The sequence below is a fragment of the Canis lupus genome, chromosome 12 (genome assembly GCF_048164855.1).
Source record: "Canis lupus baileyi chromosome 12, mCanLup2.hap1, whole genome shotgun sequence".
Classification (NCBI taxonomy): domain Eukaryota; kingdom Metazoa; phylum Chordata; class Mammalia; order Carnivora; family Canidae; genus Canis; species Canis lupus.
The window spans coordinates 26,790,766-26,809,451 of NC_132849.1; the positions used below are offsets into that span (position 1 = coordinate 26,790,766).

The 18,686-nt window shown below is 44.8% G+C and overlaps 1 long non-coding RNA gene across 1 annotated transcript; it reads right to left on the reverse strand.

The window, feature by feature from the left end:
* Positions 1-9,123: 9,123 nt before the first annotated feature.
* Positions 9,124-17,613, reverse strand: LOC140601347 (uncharacterized). Its single transcript, XR_012004360.1, has 3 exons — positions 17,547-17,613; positions 13,633-13,878; positions 9,124-9,526 (listed from the first exon to the last, which is right to left on the reverse strand). It is a non-coding gene; the product is annotated as an uncharacterized lncRNA (long non-coding RNA).
* Between the last annotated feature and the right edge of the window lie 1,073 nt (positions 17,614-18,686).

Genomic DNA, 18,686 nt, shown 5'->3' on the forward strand with positions numbered 1-18,686 from the left:
TGTCTCTCATGAATAAATAAATAAATCTTTAAAAATCCACACCACTGATTGAGAATTCTTAAATAGCAAGGATGGGGAGTTCCTGGGTGGCTCAGTCAGTTAAGCCTCTGGCTTCAGCTCAGGTCATGATTCCACGGTCCTGGGATGAATCCTGATTCGGGTGGGCTCCTTGCTCCATGGGGAGTCTGCTTCTCCCTCTCCCTCTGCCCTGTTCCTGCACACTCACTCACTTTCTCTCAGAATAAATAAGTAAAATCCCTATAAATAAAATCCTTATTAAAAAAAAAAAAAGCTCTGGATGTCCAGAGCCCCATATGACAAATGTCATTTCCCCCAACCCGAGCTTTTTATTTATTTATTTTAAAGATTTTATTTATTTATTCTGAGAGACACAGAGAAAGGGAGGCAGAGACAGAAGCAGGCTCCATGCAGGGAGCCCGAGCCGAAGGCAGACGCTCAACCACTGAGCCACCCAGGCGTCCCAACAACCTGTGCTTTTTTATTTTAATAATACATTTATTTTTTATTGGTGTTCAATTTGCCAACATACAGAATAACACCCAGTGCTCATCCTGTCAAGTGGCCCCCTCAGTGCCCGTCACCCATTCACCCCCACCCCCTACCCTCCTCCCCTTCCACCACCCCTAGTTCGTTTCCCAGAGTTAGGAGTCTTTATGTTCTGTCTCCCTTTCTGATATTTCCTACCCATTTCTTCTCCCTTCCCTTATATTCCCTTTCACTATTATTTATATTCCCCAAATGAATGAGAACATATAATGTTTGTCCTTCTCCGATTGACTCATTTCACTTAGCATAATACCCTCCAGTTCCATCCACGTTGAAGCAAATGGTAGGTATTCGTCATTTCTAATAGCTGAGTAATATTCCATTGTATGCATAAACCACATCTTCTTTATCCATTCATCTTTCGTTGGACACCGAGGCTCCTTCCACAGTTTGGCTATTGTGGACATTGCTGCTAGAAACATCGGGGTGCAGGTATCCCAGCGTTTCATTGCATCTGTATCTTTGGAGTAAATCCCCAACAGTGCAATTGCTGGGTCGTAGGGCAGGTCTATTTTTAACTCTTTGAGGAACCTCCACAGTTTTCCAGAGTGGCTGCACCAGTTCACATTCCCACCAACAGTACAAGAGGGTTCCCTTTTCTCTGCATCCTCTCCAACAATTGTGGTTTCCTGTCTTGTTGATTTTCCCCATTCTCACTGGTGTGAGGTGGTATCTCATTGTGGTTTTGATTTGTATTTCCCTGATGGCCAGTGATGCAGAGCATTTTCTCATGTGCATGTTGGCCATGTCTATGTCTTCCTCTGTGAGATTTCTGTTCATGTCTTTTGCCCATTTCATGATTGGATTGTTTGTTTCTTTGGTGTTGAGTTTAATAAGTTCTTTATAGATCTTGGAAACTCAACCTGTGCTTTATACAGATGAGCACGAAACCTCAGAGAGGAGAGAGTTGGCTTAGCCAAGGTCTAGGGCTAGTCAGTCAGGTCAGCTTGAGAGCTCTGAGACTCTCTCACTTTGCACACTACTAGCTCCTAGGAGCACACTCAGGCTGCCCCTTCTAGGCTGGGGGTTCTCCTTGGGATTAGTCATTGGCTTTTGGGTAGTTCCCTGCAGGTTTTAAGTAGCCATTTTACAAAATTTGGAATATGAAAGAAATTGAATACACAGCACTGCCACAAGTGAAAAGAAATTGTTTAAAGCACTTCCAGACTCTAGGGTCTGAAAAGAAAGCCCAGTCTGCACCTTTCTGTATGTTCTCATTTTCTATATGTGTGTGTGTGTGTGTGTGTGTGTGTATTTACTAAGTCTTATGGATATTGAGTTCTTATTGGATAGTCTTTTCAGGCCCTGGGGAAAATAGGCCATATCACCCCCAGCTCCAGGGGCAGGTTTTGAATTTGAGGCCTAATAATTCCCAAAGGGTCCATGGATAGAATTCGAGAGGTGTGAGAACCTGAATGGGAGAAAACTACAGCTTTATTTTCCCTCACCTATGACTAGAAGTTAGTACTTCCTTAAAATGTAAATGTTGGCAACCAAAGATTAACAATAGCAGCACCAGGGACTTTGCCAGAACCAGAAGTCAGACATTCTCACAGGACCTTATAGGAATGGTAGGTACTATGAAATACTATTAACACTCACCACCACTTTGAAATAATATTAGATTGGACATTATATTATGTTATTTAACTACCAATAAAGAGCAGATACTGTGTTTCTATATTACAAGTATTTTAAAATATTTTAATAACGGCCTCTCAGTATAATTGGTTTCCTTTCTGATCTCATGTACTTTATTTTATGCATTTGAAAATATTATTCTAGCCTGTCAAAGGAGATCACACACCAGAAAAGTACCTTCATCTGGGGGAAACAAATCTGTAGAGAGTTACATCAACTACAAACTGGGCGCATCCTGGGGTTCGGTGTGTGTATTATCTTTAACTCTGGCAACAATAAAGTGGACAGTGTTATCCTCCTTTTATACACGAGGAAGCTGCCTAATATCACACGCTCCACAAAACAATAAATATGTTGAGTCCTTTAATAGAAATAGGGACAAAATGAGGGCAACACCATGTCTGATTTTGCTTACTACCATGTCCCCATGCCTGGCACCTCTCAGATGCTCAGTTTATGTTGAATAACTGGATGAGGAGACATTCAGTAGCCCTGCCAGGGGTGAGATAGAAAAGGCTTCAGAGGAAAAAGTTGAGATGAGCCCTGGGTCTTGGGGAAATGCAGGCTGGTGTAAGCCAATCACGGTACTCTGTTGCCCAGGCCAATTTCAAACGGGGCCTGTTACTTAGCATTGGCCCGTGAGATGCAAGGGAAAGTTCATCCAGGATCGGTTCTGCCTCTTGACATTAGAATGGGAGGCAAAGATACTTGGAGCCACTGCAGCCACCTTGTCCCCTTGAGAATGGCAGAGATGGGGCAAGGCCCTCGGCTCTCAGCAATGCTATAAACCTCTGAACTAAACGTCCCTCAGCTTCCTTCCTCTGGGCCTCTAATGAGGGGCAATCATAAGAAAGGTTATATTTAAATCTGTTTGAGTTGTTTTCTATGCCTTATAGTTAAATGCATCCTAGTGATAGAGTGTGTACACACAAGGAGGCAGGGGCTGTATCAGGAACAGCTTGCAGGTGATTCTAAAGAGCTTATGGCTCACCCCTAGAGGTGATGATGTGGGTGAGCAGGGTGAAGGACAAAATAATTGGAAGAAGGGACTGAGATGGTGTGATTTATATTCTAGAAAGAATACTTTGGAGGTAATGTAGAGGATGGGATAGTGAAAATTTGGTTAATAAATAAAATGGTAATGGTGCAAATATGGTGAATAAGGAAACTGGGTGGGGCCTTTATCTGCTCTCAGTTTGAGGAAAGAGAAATGGAGTCAGTAAGCATGTTCAGATTAGAAATTTGTTGTAGATCTCAACTTGCAGGGGACCCCCAAACTCACATACCTCACAGTGGACAGGCTGCTGGAGATGGTGCTCAGGATAGTGACACTGAGACCTCACCAACACCAGTGAGGCCAGCAGCATCATTAAACCAAGGGATTCATCTGAACCAGGCCATTTTCGTTTCTGGAATCTTCCCTTTTGGTGTACACTATTCTTTGAAAATCATCTTTCCGATTTAAGTGGTTACTCTCAATGAACCAGAATGCCCCCTCTCCCCACTTTTTTCTGAATAAAAGATCGCTTGCTATGTTTGAGTGTGTGGGTCTGGTTCTAGGCCTATCCTGGAGACAGAGGTGCTGCTTGTGGTGGACAGAAGAGTGGCCTGGGAATCAGAAGGCCCCATTCTGGCTCCTGCTTCTGCCCCTATCTGGCCGGGCACTGTCAGACATACCTTACCCCCTCTCCATGCTGCAGTGTCCTTGCCTATGAATAGTGGTATTGGCCCCACATTCTCTGTGTTCCTTCCTGGTTCCCACACCCCTGGGTTCTGAAACTGCCCCCCGCCCCCATTAGGCTGCATCTTTTATGTGCAATGGTTCTTCAGAAGGAGGGGATGGGATTCCTCAGAATAAAATATATTGTTCTCAGTTAGGTTTGGGGCCAGTGGTCAGCTGAATATTAAGTATTTTTAAAGCCCCTACTATGTGCTTGGTACCATGCATGAGGAGGCATCCTCAAGAAAAAGGTAGGTTCCACTCTCTAGTAGTTGCCGAAGACCTATGTGCGCCCTTCTCCACACACAAACATGCATCTGCACAAACATACATGTACCATATGCCCACACAGACATGAAGTGGTGGGAGCAGTGGTTAATTTCTTGTGGTAGTTCTGGGAAGGGAGAAGTCACTGCTTCAGTGTTGGACAGTCCATTAAAGCTTCCTAGAGGTATTGAGTCAAGTATCTTGCCAAAGGATGGTAGGGTCTAGCTAATGGTCTATTAGCCATTGTGGACTGATTATACTCCTCCAAATATTTGTATGGTTGAAGTCCTAAACCCCAGTACCAGAGAATGTAACTGTATTTGGAAATAGGGTCTTTAAAAAGGTAATTAAGTTAAAATGGGGTCATTGTGGGGGGGGGGGGGCCTAATCCAATATGACCGGTGTCTTTCTAAAAAACGATTAGGACACAGACATATACAGAAGGAAGATGATGTGAAGACACAGGGAGAAGATGGCCATCTCCAAGCCAAAGGAGACAGACCCTATGAGCCAGGCATGGCTTTAGGTGCAGGCTTATGAAGTGCCTCTTCCTCCAGAGCTTTCATACTGGGGAAGGCAAGGAGCAGGCAACAGAGAAATAAATACAAAAGCAAGGTAAGTCCAGACTGTGATGTGGCTGTGAAGGGAAGCAAGCAGAAGGTAAAGATGTGGTGGAGACAGGGGAGGGACAGGGCCAGCTTTAGGTGGAATGGTCAGGGGAGGGTCCCTGAGGGGCTGCTACCCCGGGCATGAGGACTAGATAGCCAGCTCAAGAACATTCTAGGGGGGTGTCACAAGCTGGAGCAGGGGCTTGGAGGTAGGGTGTGCTGGGGCGTTTGAAAACCCCCTGGCTCTGTCAGTTGTGCAAGAATATGGTGGGATGACATGAGCTCCCTGAGCCCTGGCAGGGACTCCCAACAGGCAGACCATTGTAAGCTCCAAGAGAAGGTTGGGACAAAATAGTTTAACTCCCATATTTAAAAGATCATTCTGTGCCACGTGATCCAGTAATTCTACTTTCAGGTATATACCTCAAAGAGTTAAAAGCAGAGGGGCACCTGGGTGGCTTAGTTGCTTAAGCATCTGCCTTTGGCTCAGGTCATGGTCCTGGTATCCTGCAATGGAGCCCCACATCCCTGGGATCTATCCCCACATCGGGCTCCCTGCTCAGTGGGAAGCATGCTTCTCCCTCTCCCTTGGCCTCCCTCTCCCTCTGCCTCCTGCTTCCCCTGCTTGTGCTCTCTATCAAATAAATAAATAAATAAATAAATAAATAAAATCTTAAAAAAAAAAAAGAATTGAAAGCAGAGAATTGAACAGATACTTGTATACCCACATTCAAGCTGCACTATTCACAAGAGCCAAAAGGCAGAAGCAACCCAAGCATCGGCCAGCAGAAGGATGGATAAATAAAATGCAATATACCCATACATTGGCATATTATCCAGTCTTGAAAAGAAATTCTGACCTGTGCTACAACATGGTTGAACCTGAAGACATTATAATAAGTGAAAGAGCCAGACCCAAAATGACAACCATCATGTGACTCCACTTCCATGAAGTACCTAGAAGAGGCAAACTGATAGAAAAGAGAGTGGTGGTTGTAGGGGGGTAGGTCAGGAGAGAAGGGAATGGGTGGTTAGTGCTACAGGGTGCAGAGTTTCAGTTTGGGAGGATGAAAATCATCTGGAGATGGATGGTGGTCACAGTCATTCACTATTAGGAATGTCCTTAATGCCTGGATACTTAAAGATGGTTAAAATGGTAGATTTTAGGTGTATTTTACCACAAAAAAAAAAAAAAAAAAAGATCAGGGGCACCTGGGTGACTCAGTGGTTGAGCATCTGCCTTTGGATCCTGGGATCCAGTCCGCATAGGGCTTCCTGTATGAAGCCTGCTTCTCCCTCTGCCTATGTCTCTGCCTCTGTCTCTCATGAATAAAGAAATAAAATCTTAAAATTAAGGAAGGAAGGGAGGGAGGGAGGAAGGAAGGGAGGGAGAAAGGAAGAAAGGAAGGAAAGGAGGAAGAAAGAAAGAAAGAAAGAAAAAGAAAGAAAGAAAGAGAAAGAAGAAAGGAAAGAGAAGAAAGAAAGAAGAAAAAGAAAGAAAAGAAAGAAAGAGAAAGAGAAGAAAGAAAGAAAGAAAAAGAAAAAGAGAGAAGAAAGAAAGAAAAGAAAGAAAGAAAGAAAGAAAGAAAGAAAGAAAGAAAGAAAGAAAGAAAGAAAGAAAGAAGAAAAAAGAAAAAAGAAAAGAAAGAAAGATCCATCAGGGGCAGCCTGGGTGGCTCAGCGGTTTAGCGCTGCCTTCAGCCCCAGGGATCGACACTCGTGGAGACCTAGGATCGAGTCCCACGTCGGGCTCCCTGCATGGAGCCTGCTTCTCCCTCTGCCTGTGTCTCTGCCTGTGTGTGTGTGTGTGTGTGTGTGTGTGTGTGTGTGTGTGTGTCTCATGAATAAATAAGTAAAATTTAAAGAAAGATCAGTCTGGTTGCAGCTCAGGCGGGGAGTGAGGCACAGCCTGGAAAAATGTGGGCCGGCCGGGCGTCTCCCCAGTGCTCCGTGCCTGGGGGGCAGAGGCTGCCCCCAGCATTCCCATCCAAGCACTTCCCATGCCCCAGTGTCGGGGACCTTGAGCCTGCAGCGGAAGCCAGGACTTCAGCTCTCGGTCCAGGCTCCCCGGTTTGGGACTCACACGGCAGCCTCCAGCCTCGCAGGTGGCTGTCATCTGGTCGCCCAGCTGGGGAGGCCGCGGGGCGGAGGCCGGGGGCAGCTGCTGCCCAGACCCCTTGCAGCCTGCCCAGGGCGGAGCGGCCGCGCGGCAGCAGACAGCTCCTGCAGGCTCCTTCCTGCGCGCCGCCCGCGGTGCTGCCTGGGCAGGCCCGCACCGGGGAATCACCCGGCCCTGGAAAAAAAAAAGGCGAGAGAGGGAGAAAAGCAGCACCATTAAAATCTTAGTGTATGAATAATTACATTTTAAAAATCCCCACATTTTTTTTTACATCAAAAGGAATTCTGTAATCAGAGGTTTAATTTGCAGATTTAGTGGCATTTGGCAGGTTAAAAGTAGGTGCTGTGAAGTGAGTAAGCGTGGGATTTGGGGCTGGAAGCAAAGAATGGGGGAATCTGCTCAGCCAGAAATCCCGGCTTTGAGCTGCCTCTGAGCTTCGCGCAGCCTCACTTCCTCTGCCCACCGCCGCCCTCGGACCGCGCTACTTTCTCCTTAGGGGGCGGGGGTGGGGGGGGGGGTGAGGGACGCGAGAGCGAGAGGGATCTAGCCCTCCAGCCTCCCGACCTTGCCTCCTCCTTCTTCTTCAAAATAGCTTAATTGTGGAGGGGTTTTTTTTCTTTTGATTATTTGCTCATCGCAAAACAAAACAAAGCAAAAAACAAAAACAACCCACACCAAAATCCTGAAAATACAGAAAAGCAAAAAGAAAAAAAAAAAAAAAGAAAAGAAAACAAAGATCACCTGTAGTTTCACTGCCTGAAGGTAGGCGTGACTTTTTCCTCCTCTCTAAAATACTGTGGATAAAAAAAATCCCTTTGCCAACTAGCTCAGGCTTTACAGATGTGCAGGCTTATTATTCTCACCCCTACTTTTCCCTCCTCTCCTCTGGGAGTCTCCCTCTCTTTCCTTCCCCATGAGAAACAAAACAAAGCAGGAGCTTTGACACAAGAAGTCCAGGAAGGGAGATTTTGGCCCGAGAACCTTTCCAAAGCTGATGCTGGCAGAGCAGCCTGGGGGAAGGGGCTCAGAGCAGGGCGATCCTGGCTGGGGGATGGGATGGCCTGGGGGAGCAGGGACCCAGAAGGGTGATTCTAGGGCAAACTTCCCGTGGGAGGGAAGGAAAAAAGCGTGAGTGGGCAGTGTTTGCCCCCCCCCATATCAATTACTCACTGGATGTGGGCTCACCCCAGAATGGGGGACATGGGGTGATGGGACTGTCCTCAGCTGAGACTATTTCTACGTAGTAGGGCTCAGGACTGCCTGCAGCTGAAGTCCCAACAGCTGCGGAGGGGTGGGGGGTGGTGGTAGTTGTATGTCCTTCGGTCCTGAACAGGGTGTGAGAGACAGAGGGTTTCTGGAACCCATCAAGGGCAAAAATCTAGAACCAGCGCAAGGCAGCTGCTCCCAGAGAAACTGCCAGTTGCCAGGCAGTGTCAAAATGCGTTGGTGAAGACAAATGTAGGAAGGAGACAACAGTTGGGGTTGTCCAGCAGCTCACCAAGATAGGACCAAAGTCCTGGGCCCCTCTGGCTGTTTGGCAGGGGTGGGGGGCAGGACAGGCACTTTCAGGGGGCTGAAGGCAAACCCCAGAGTGGGAACAATGAGTGAGCCTTTCGTGAAGAGGCTGCTGGCCCCACAGCCCCTGTCAGCACTCCTCTGTGGAATCTTCCTCATCACAGACTCTGCATGTATCTGGCAAATATTAACAGCTACCATTAATTTAGCGGGACTGTCTTATCCCCCAAGAAACTGGAGCTCTGCTCTTGGACCAAAGCCAGAAAATGAGACTAAAAGAGGTTGAGAAACTTGCCCAGGCTCACAGGTAGGAAATGGCAGAAAAGGAGGTTCAAAACCAGACACTCCAACTCCAAGGCTCTAACGCACATCTCCTGGCTCTTGTGACCATGTTTCTCCAACTCATGATGATGAGCTACATTTTTTAAAGTATAGTGGATTGAAGGGCCACCAAGGTGATTAGAATCATGCGCTTGGATCACACCAAATGGAAGGACATGGTCTTCCAGATTAATTGTAGCAAGAAATTATATAGTATTATATAATACTTCTTATTATATAAGTTGTGTTTTTAGTTTAGAATAGAATTGCCATATTCTCTACAGTAAGCCAGTGTATTTCATGAATAATTAAATAGATCAAGGTTTTAAATATGTATATTTTATATTTTTTATTAATATGACCCCCTCAAAATTATTTCAATTGAAAGAATTCTTTTTGAATTATTTAAAAACCACCTTTTCACTTAATAATAGGAGCAAACAGGCTGGTTAGGATCTTCTTTATCAGGTTCAACATCAGGTGTATTTCCATATTCTGTTTCTGTCACCAGTACAATGTAGCAAAGGAGAAAAGATCAATTTCCTACTTTGTATTGTTTGTGTTGTGTTTTTACTGTAGTTATTCTGATGGTTGGGAATTAATTTATTCATTATGAACAGCTCTTCTCTCAATGTTTTTAGAAATTCTCTTCATAAGGAGGCTGCTTAATTGTGTGGTTCTATGATTCAAATCCAGCGTGGGAGCACATGATTCTGCTTTTTCTTTGAAACTTCCTTCTGGATCCATGAAGATGATATGGGGGAGTAGCTATGTTTAGGATACAAAAAATGTTGAATCATGTCACCAATATATTGGTGAACATATGTTAGAACATGCAATGAGGCTGATCATGATCATTGAAGAATCACACCAGAGTCAATTGTTCAATCCCATCGATAGAGGCTATATTAGATGTCACATGTGTGTATTAGGTAATGCTTCCTACCGTTTTTCAAGATGGCATATCATTTTTAAAAAGCAGAGTGTCGAAATTATATCAATGGCACGTATATGAATGTGTCTGGTGTTTTTCTTAAGTAGATATTTTCAATATTTTTAGAGCAAAAATATGGCTAATAGAGCTTGAGCTTTTCTGATGCAACACCTACTAACATCCCATAGCACACAGGCTGCACCTTGGTCTCCGTGACATATTGGTAAAATCATGCTAATTTGATCAAATGCACAAAAAGTAGCAAATGCCATGGATTCCATGGTAAAAGACTTGTGCTTTAGACATGCATTCTAGGAAAAACCGTAACAGGTTCAGGGATAGACTATATTGATAAAGTTTTTAAGGGTCCAGTGGTTTGAACCATGATCAGATTAACCTTCCAAAAAAAGGACAACTTACTGCACCTTTAAACTCCTGCTTCTGAGAAAGAAATGTAAACATTCTTGGGGGTTCCAAAGCTATATATTCCATGCTTAGGAATCCCACTGTGGTTCATTTATTAGGTGTTAGGGAAGGCTGCTAGCTTTGAGTGGGGCCCGGAGCAAAAGCAGGCTCTACAGGTCTAGACTATAGAACAAGCAGCCCTGCTGCTGGCTAGTACACCCTGGGAGATTGCATGGCATCAGACACATCTATGGTCTATGTCTGTGGAGCTTCTGTACACCCCAATAAAAGAGCAACAACACAATACTTAGGGTTCTGCAGCAAGTTCAAGGCATTTGCAGCGGAGAGCCATGTACCATTATTGCAAAAACAGCTCCTGACATGTTAGTAGGTTCTTGCAGAAATTTAGCCCCTCTGATCCTGGTAGTCAAGGGGCCATGAATACTATTAGAGCCCTAAGTCACAAGGCTGGGGAGGGAAGCAGCAGAAATCTATCATAAAATAAAAGTGAAAAAAATAAATAAATAAATAAAAGTGATACATTGGGGTTTGGGCTGAAGTGGGTTCAGGGGGGATAAGGGAGCTGCACAAATGGATGACCCTGGCACGCATACCAGTCATCACTATGGTACCAACACGTGTCCCTCAGCTCCTACCTCTCATCTTCATGTGATCTAGATTTGTTTCCTTACTGATAAAATCTGGATAAAAGAGACATCCTTCAAGCCCCCCACCCCCCTCCGCCCCCGGGAATGTTGTGAGAGTTAAATAAGATAATAGACAAGGGAAAATTGAAAAGTTAAAATTACAAAATAAATTATAATTAAATACTATCACAGATGAAACTCGAGTAAGGCTTGACTTGAGCCAGGTTGTAAAGGTGGGAAGAACTTGCCCTAATCCCAGGACTGGAAGGCTCTCTGGGACTTTTCAGACTAGGGTCCATGTCTCTGGAGGAATCCTCAGAGTCCCTATAGTGGCCCAGGTAGTGAGGGGGCTCCTGACTCTTGCTCCTGCTGTCTCTAAACTAGTTCTGCTTAGATCCGTTGTTACAATGGGCACAGGACCAGATTAAGACCTTAAAGGCCCTGAATACTGAGAAGACCCAGAAGCTCCCATCCCTACTTACTGACATTAAAGTGGCTCATCTAAATAAAATAAAGTGGCTCATCTCTAGTCTTGCTGATGGAAACATTTTGGTGCATTATTCAAATGGAACTTTCTCTCTCCTTCTCCCTATTTGTCCAGTGTTCTGAGCACATGCCTAGTATGCTTTTTGGATACTCTCAGCATTGACTGGGGTTTCACAGAAAGATTCATTTAAAAAGAAAGTTTCAAAAAAATTTTTAAAAATAAAATAAATAAATAAATAAAAAGAAAGTTTCAGGAGCATCTGGGTGGCTCAGTGGTTGAACGTCTGCCTTGGGCTCAGGTTGTAATCCCCGGGTCCTGGGATCAGGTCCCACATCAGGCTCCCTGAAGGGGAGCTTCTCCCTCTGCCTATGTCTCTACCTCTCTCTGTGTCTCTCATGAATAAACAAAATCTTTTTTTAAAGGGTGCCTGGGTGGCTCAATTGGTTTCACATACTACTCTTGATTTCGGCTCAGGTTGTGATCTTGGGGATGATGAGATAGAGTTCTACACGCTGAGCCTGGGATCTTTCTCCCTCTCCTTCTGCCCCTCTCCCTGCTTGTGGTCTAAAAATAAATAAATAAATAAATAAATAAATAAATAAATAAATAAAATCTTATAAAAAAAGAAAAAAGGGAAGTTGCACTGTTTAAACTTTTGATTGAATCTACTGTCCACTTAAATCCCCTTGCCAATGGCTCAGCAAACATTTTCCTAACTCTGGCTTAAATACTTCCCATACTATTTACTATCCACCGAATGACCCTGGCACATCTTCAGATTATTATTAGAAAGTCTGGTAGTGAGGCCAAACACATCACCTTCTAGCTTCTACCATTGGGTCTCCGTCTGCCCTCAGGGTTCTGCTGAATATGTTTAATCCCCCTTCCACTGTCTGCCTCGGCTCAGCCAGGTGCTTGGGTGGGGTTCTTGGAGTCAGCCTGTCTCTTCTCTTTCTCTCCAACCCTGAGTCCTCAAAGTCTCCCCAGTTAGTGATAATAATAATAATAGCCCCAAATAAGTGGACTCACTGCATGCCAGGTGCCAAAGTCACACAGCTAGAGGATTTTAGAGCCAAATGCTAGTTTGTCTGATCCCAGGGTCTCTATTTTTAGCCTCTACATTATGATTTTAACTTCTCATCTAGTCTGAAACAACTTCAAAGTGTAGTCTCCTCAAAACATTTAGAACAATTGGTATAGGAAAAAAAATTCAAATACCCTCCAGCCTTTGACATGAGCATTGTCTAGAGCCTGAGATACTAAATCAAGGAGTCTTCACTTGTCAGTCAAAGGCCCTGCCCCTATGTTAGATCTGTTCATGCTTCTCCTTTAAGGAGGCATCTCTTAGGTGAGGGGGCAGGGCTGTAGCTAACTATGTCCTTTGGCAGCAGGGAAGAGTCACTGGATCTGCTGAATGTTCTCTGGATTATCACTAACATCTGCAGTGATCTCCTGTCCATCTGTGTGATATTTTTCCCATAGGAAGTTCATGGCTGAGGTGTCATTGGCACCTCACTAAAGCCAAGGCAGGTGGGGACTTCTGACTTGTGAGCTTTGGTCTTATGACCGTGCTCTCACTCTAAGGACAGCTGGGTAAAGAATTTCATAAGTTTCTGCTTCCTTAGTGTGAGGTGGGCTCTTCTCACCAAGATTTATAAGTAGGGAATTCTTCCCACATAGGAAGAGAGATCAGATGTGATGAACCAAAACGTGTCCACACCTCCGTAGGTATGAAATTCCCAAGTCTTTTTCTTTAATGAATCAACTCATATTTAACTCATATTTATCAAGTCCAAGGTCCCTGTAAGGAACAGTGAATGGGAAGGTGACTGTCTCATTTAGTTGAAACCTCAGATCTCCAATGTACTCAAGGTCTTTCGGTTCCTGTATGCACTAAGCCTACACTGGGCTCTTTATTTAAAAGACCAGAGATCAGATTGGGGGGTGAGAGGAATTCAAGTGATTGGCCTTACCCTCTCAGATTTAAAACACCCAATGATTAAAATCCTCAACTCTCATCCTAATACAGGGCTTACACAGGGCTGTCACTGTGGTATTCCTAAAACATAAAATTGTGTCACCTCCACAGCTCAGGAATCATTGATTAATCTCCATTACTTAGAGGCTAACCCATTCATTCATTCATTTATCTATATCCATTCATCCACTTAAAGTGTATCTGTGCCTATTATGTGCCAGGTATAGTGCTAGACAATTGAGACATAAAGATGAAAGCCATGGGCTCAGCCCCCCGGGAGATCAGAGGGTACAAGGAGATAGACATGAACACAGTTACATTCGGAGAGGCGGGAACACATGCAGCAGTGTGTCCTTAATGCTTCTTGCTGAAATGCCCTCCTCAGTAGGCACACCACTCCCCCTCCATGCCCCACACCTATACCTATATCCTGTAAATCCTGCGCTTCCTTCGAATCTAATCTAGACATCTCCCCGGGAGATCTTCGGTGTTTCTCTGTGTTCTGAATGCTGGAATCTCCTGGAGAGTGGTATACGGTGGGGCAGGAGGGCCCATGGCATTTTTACTGTGTTTCCTGCAACACCCTGTAGAACACGCTCTTAGCATCTAACAGGATGATTCCTCTGGTTTCTCTTCCCACAAAATCAACACATGTTTGGTGATGCCTTTCTGGAAGATGAAAACACATTTTCATTTTTCAGTACCTGAATATGATGTGGTTACTCCCCAAAGTCACATTCACCATATGCTCTGCACCTGGTAGGCCCTCAGTGACCATCTGTGGGGTTTGTTCAGGGGCTCATCTCCTGCCTCAACCAGGCCCACATAGGGCAGGGCTCCCCAAGTCAGGGGCTCCCTAAGACAGCTGGGGGCTAAGGGAGAGCTTTGCTGCTTGGGGGGATGCTCCGCCTCCATCAGCTCTAAGTGAGGAATCTGAGCCCAGAAGATAAAATGGTTTTCTGCCTGATGGAACTTGCCGCTTCTCAGATTGGCCAGCGGAGCTTTGGTTTCCGGCCAAGTCCATGGTGGGCTTCCCTGCTTTGATGTGGTTTTACAAGGAAAACATCCGCAAATGAGCAACAACTAACAGAATCTCTTTCTCTCTTAGTCCACCTTGAGTTTTTTAAAAAGAAGTGCTAATTAGCTTCTTGGAGTTGGTTGGGGCTGGAAGCCACCGCCCCTCTAGAGGAGACAAGGGTATAGGGCTTCAGAGTCGGAATAAAAGTATATGTTTAGATGAATGTGAGATCTCCAAACAGTTACTCAAACTTGTGTCATTGGTGGTAAGGGGAAGGGAGGTAATTTGGAATTAGGACATGTGGGCCCTGAATCACTCAGGCTCTACCTCTTGGTTAAGGTATAGCATTTTGTTTCTGAGCCTCGGCTTTCTCATCCATAAAATGGAAAGGCCAGTCAAATCACCACCTCTGTACTAATAAACTCCAATGAAATGGTACCTGTCAAAGCCCTGTGTAATCTGTACGGCTCTATCCACAGTAGGTATTAACCAGGGACAAATAACCAACCCCAAAATAAGACAAAAAAATTGTTTATGAATATCAGAGGTGTGGATCCCTGGGTGGCTCAGCGATTTAGCGCCTGCCTTAGGCCCAGGGCGTGATCCTGGAGACCCGGGATTGATTCCCGTGTCAGGCTCCCTGAGTGGAGCCTGCTTCTCCCTCTGCCTGTGTCTCTGCCTCTCTCTCTCTCTCTCTCTCTGTCTCTCATGAATAAATAAATAAAATCTTTAAAAATATATATCAGAGGAAAAACATGTTGATCAACTCTTTTTGAAAAAAAAAAAGGCTTTTCATTGAACTAGATACACTTTGTATCACAATGGCAATAACAAAAGAGCTTACACAAATAAATTTAATGCTAAAAACATTTAAACCTGTCTCTTTTTTTGTCATTGTTCTTGCAGAACATTTTAACTTTTTATTTTTAAGCGATTATAGATTCACAGGAGGTTGCAAAAACAATGTGTAGGGAGGTCTATGCACCTTTTGCCCAGCCTATCCCGAGCCTACTCCCTACATCTTACAGAGCCTCTCAAACCAGGCAGCTGACATTGGCATCATCCAGAGAATTTGCTTAGATCTCACCGGTTTTACAAGCACTCATTTGTGTCTGTGTATACATAGCTCTGTGCAATTATCAAACATGTAGCTTTGTGTAACCACCTCTACCATCAAGATTCAGAACTGTTCTATCACCACAGGGCCCCCGTTGCCAGCCCTTCATAGATTCTCATCCTTTCCCCAGTCTCCAGGTCTCCAGCCCTGGTAACCACTGATCTCTTCTCTATCACTATGGTTTTGATAGTTCAAGAATGTTATATAAGTGGATCATACAATATGTAACCGTTTGAAATTGTTTTTTTTTTAACTTAGCATAATCTGCTTGAGGTCCCCATGCAAGTTGTTGCATGTATCAATAGTTTATACATTTCCTTTGCTGAGTAGGATTGATGATGCAGAGGTACCTTGGTTTGTTTAGACCCTAAAGGACAATTGGGTTGCAACTATTTCTTATAAAAGAAGGGAAGCATTGTTTGGTTCTATCAATAGATATTTATGGAGTCACCCCATGCATCATGTTCTACCATAAGTATTGTAGCAATATTGAGAGAAAGATGATAAACCCACAAAGAGAATGATTGGAGGAGGTAATTAAGGGTGTGAAGGAACCAAAAGACCAGCAGAGCAGAGTGTGCAGGACTCCTTCAGAGGGGAGGTTGGAGGGGGCCCCTCTGAGGGAACTTCATTTAAATCAAGACCTGAATGAGGAGGAATCAACCCTTCAAAAAGCCCTGGTAGGAACATTCTAGGCAGAAAGAACAGCAAGAGCAAATACCCTGAGTGGGCCTGTGCCTGGCTGTTTGGGAAACGAAAGGGGGCGCAGGAAACATGAAGGCAGGCTTAGGAGTGACCGAAGAAGCAGGCAGGGCTAGATCAGGCAAGGCCTGTAACCTGCAGAGAAGAGTTTGGATTTTATTCTAAGGATTTTGAGTAAGGGTAGACATGATGCCATTAATCTTTTAAAAGATCACTCTAGAGTCTAGGGACAAACTCTATTTTAAGCCTCTAGGTGTAATTTCCCTGAGTAACTACTCATTTATTATTCACAAACCTTTGAACTAGAATTGAATGCTAACAGCCTGAGTAGCTACTGGTCATGTGGGACTAGCCCCTCTCAGTCGAAGGGGAGTCCCTGGAGGATATACAGGGACAAACATTTTCTGCAGCTCCCAAGCCAGTGGCTCAACAAGTATAGATTCACACAGAAGAATCTGTGAATGTTTTTTTAATAGATACCCATTGGATTTCACTTGGACTCTGTTAGAACTTGCTACCCTCCCCCTGCCTGTGCCACTGTGCACCTGGCTCCCATCCCTTAGTCCCCAGTCAATGGCAGAGGTGAGAAGAGAAGGGATGAGTGAGCAGAAGAAAGGGAGATACTTTATCAGGCCTTAGAGAGCTCTTGGTCTGCTTGAGGGATTGGTGGCTGGGTTAGGAAAGAGAGAGAGAATGAGAGAGAGTAGAACAAGAAAAGAGCAGTGCAGGCTGACATGGGAGACAGGAAGGGACATTAAGAGTCCAGGCCCAGCCCTGGTAGTGGGGAACAGTCACTTTGCCCCTCTGGACTTGTGTGCCCTCATCAATGGCCTGTATGTTCTGGTCAGAGGATGATTTCTATCTGTAGGACAAGCCAGTTCAGGACAAACATGCCTTTCTCTGTGGCTGACCTGCCGGAGTGAGAGTGAAGGGATATTGAGGTCAGGCAAATGTGGGACTATCTCCCTCCTTCAACATAGTGGGGTAGAGTCTAGAAACTGAACGATCTCTAAAAGCCAACACCAGAAATTGACCGTGTGCATACAGGTTGCCTTACGGCCTCCAATTCTGGATAACTCATATTAAGAGAATCTGGTATACAAAAATTTAATTTGCCTAACTGATAGACGAGGGCAGGCCAGGCAAACCATGACCTACATGCCAAATCTAGCCCACTGCCTATTTTGGTATGGCCCACAATCTAAGAATGGTTTTATATTTTTAAATAGTTGTGGGGGGAGGGTGGGGAAATCAAAAGATGAATGACATTTTGTCACTGTAAAAATGATATGAAACTCAAATTTCAGTGTCCATAAAGTTCCATTAGAACACACTGATTTGTTTAAGTCCTGTCTATGGTTGATTTTGTGCTCCAAGGGCAGAGATGAATAGTCTGACAGCCTAAAATATGTCCTTTCCAGGCTTCTACAAAAGTTTGCAGATCCCTGTGGTGGGCAGGCTCTAAATGGCCCCATGACTGTTGCTTTCAGGTGTTCTCACCTCTGTGGAATCCCTCCCCTTGAGCGTGGACAGGACCTGTGACTGACTTCTAACCAATAGAATGCAGCAAAGGCTGCCACGCCCCCTGATGACGCCACACAGGGCTGTAAGCCCGCCTTGCTACCAGACTGGCTCCCTTTGCAGCTTTGGCAAAGCCACCTGCTGTGTTGTGAGCCGCCTTACAGAGAGACTCCTGTGACAAGAAACCGGGGGTTGGCAGCAAAAAAGAGCAGGCAAGGGACTGAAGCCCTCATCCAACGACGGGCAAGGACTGAAATCCCGCCAACTGCCACAGGAGCTTGGAAGTAGATCTTTCCCCAGTCCAACTTCAGGGACCCCAGCGCTGGGTGACACTGCCTACAGCCTTGTAGGAGATCCCAAAGTAGATCTTAGCTGAGCCCAAACTCCTGACCAACAGAAACTGTGAAATAATAAATATGTGGGCTTTTAAATTTTTTTATTACTAAGTAGAGCTAACATAGAATGTTCTGTTAGTTTCATCTGTACAACAATGTGATTTGATCATTATACTACGCAGTGCTCACCGTGGTTAGCGTAGTCACCATACAACGTTATTACAGTATTATTAACTATGTTCCCTCTGTTGTACTTTTCATCTCTGTGACTTATTTTGTAGCTGAAGGTTTGTACCTTTTAATCCCCTTCACCTTAAATGTGTGTTGCTAAATTTGTGATAATATTGTTTCACGGCAATAGGTAGCTAGGGGATCGGAATTCAGATTCCCTCAAATATGGAGCATTCAGTGGGATTCCCTTCACACAGACAGGATTTCTACACATTCCGAGGAAAGCAGAGAAGTGAGGTGAGGCTGTGGCAGCCCTGGGTGTGGCAGGAGGACCAAGTTCATCAGATCCTGGGATAGTTAGAAGAGATTACTAAGAACAATCCTATTTTAGATGAATCACTAAAAAGCCTTTCATTAAGGGTGTTACCAAGTGGGCAGGACTGGAACAATGTGAATTCCCTAGATGTGTTTAGGGTCCTGGGGTCCTGTGGCCCAGGGGCACACTGTCTGCCTGGCTCTGAATTGCTGCAAGGTCATGGCCCTGGTGAGCTGGGCAGACCACAGAAATTTGAGGACTCCCTGCAACCCAAGACTTGAAATCTTAGCCTAGGGT